The sequence below is a fragment of the Sinocyclocheilus grahami genome, unplaced genomic scaffold, assembly GCF_001515645.1.
Source record: "Sinocyclocheilus grahami isolate Dianchi unplaced genomic scaffold, SAMN03320097.WGS_v1.1 scaffold2095.1, whole genome shotgun sequence".
Classification (NCBI taxonomy): domain Eukaryota; kingdom Metazoa; phylum Chordata; class Actinopteri; order Cypriniformes; family Cyprinidae; genus Sinocyclocheilus; species Sinocyclocheilus grahami.
Genome location: NW_015507274.1, coordinates 93,016 through 94,844, shown reverse-complemented (window position 1 = coordinate 94,844; position 1,829 = coordinate 93,016).

The following is a 1,829-nucleotide window of genomic DNA, read 5'->3' as shown; positions in this document are numbered from 1 at the left end:
ATCATGATGTTTTATATGAAACTATGTTTTTTTGTGGTGTTAAGAGGGGACCTGGAGTATGGGTTTCTAACTCGGAACATTTATAGAACGATTCTTATAGAATAGAGATGGAAAATTTGATAATTAATAGTGTAAATAATATCTTATATGAGGAAGTGATATGTGTATGGTGGGACAATGTTAAAACAGACAAAAAGATTTTCAATAGAATATTCAAAGAAAATGCAAAAAGCTTAAAGAGCAAAGGAAAGATAATTAAATATAGGAATGGGAAAATGAAATGAAAAGGGTAACAGAAGGGAAAACGGATATAAGGAAAATTGTGATTTTAGAAGAGAAGCTTAAAAAAATAGAAGAAAAATGCATGGGGGCACGAATAAGTAGTAAAGCAAAAAATACAGTGGAAGGAGAAAGTACTTAAAAGGTAGAAAACAATACTTCCAACAACCCTTATTTTTGAATATTAAAAGCAAAAAACAAATGTTTAATGAAAATTGGTTTAATGCAGGTTTTAGACAAGTGAAGTAAAACCTGGATTCTTACCGATACAAGCAACTATAGACACACTGGAAGATAGTGAAGATATAGAAAACAAAGAAAAAAAGAAAAATATATAAAGCTGAAAGAGGCAGTGCCAGCAGACTGGATTAAAAGAATTGATGAGAATGAAAAAGAAAATGATCATGGAAAACCAGAAGTATTTTTAAAAATAAAAGATGAAAAGGCTACTTTTAATGTCTGTGCTATTAAGATGTTTTATGCATGTTAATGTAAGCTTGTGTTTGTGAAACCTAAAGCTATTGAATATTGGGGAAAGTTGTTTGATAATTTTGATGCATCAATCATATGGAAAAATGTGAGAATGAATTTTAAGAGTCCAATATTAGAAAATGTTAATTTTTTTACTAAGGCATAATTGTATAATGACTGAAATGATATTAAGTAAAATTGGACTGACGCAAGATGAAAGATGCAAAGTATGCTTGGAAAAAAAGGAAGGTGTGTTACATTTGTTTTTAAAATGTAAAAAGTTAGATGGTTTTATGAAAATGTTAAAAAAAGATAGTAACTGACTTTTTATTTGATGTAGACTTACTTTTGGAAGAATGGGAAACTTGTTTTATTTGGTGTTAAAGGAAAATCACATTTAAAATAAAGTATGCTAAATAAACAAGTATGAAATTACACTTGAATGGGAGGAGGACACAGAAATTTTAATGAATGGACTGGACATTAAAGGTATGACTTTTGAGGTTAAAAGAGGGACTATGTTGTTTCTTTCATGCACCTGCCTGCTTACATTGAAGATGAGGACATTTTAAATAAACTGGAACAGTGGGGAGTAATTCCCTTATGCACGATCAAAAGGAGGGTGTATCCAGCCACTAACGTTGAGGATGGCACACGCTTTATAAAAGCGAGGTTCCCGAGAGAGGTGGCCTCATTACCGTATAGCGCGAAAATGGAGACAGCTGAGGGGCCACAATATTTTCGGATGATGCACAGTCACCAGGTGAAAACCTGTTGGCTGTGCATGAGCCTAGACCATGTGGTAAAAAACTGTCCAGATTTCAGGTGCTACAAATGTGAGGAGAGGAGCCACTTCTCAAGGGACTGCAACGCGTTTAAGTGCCCGGATTGCCGAGAGATCGAAAAACAAATGCGAATGCTGGCTGGATGGAGGGAGAGGAGGAAGAAGAGGAGCAGGTGAGCGGGCAGGTGCATGAAAGAGACACAGAAAAGGTGCAAGGTCCTCTTTAGCCTCCTTACCACCACTCGGTTTGATGTCTTTTATTAGGCAGTAATGAACAGATGGACGTAGGGAATAA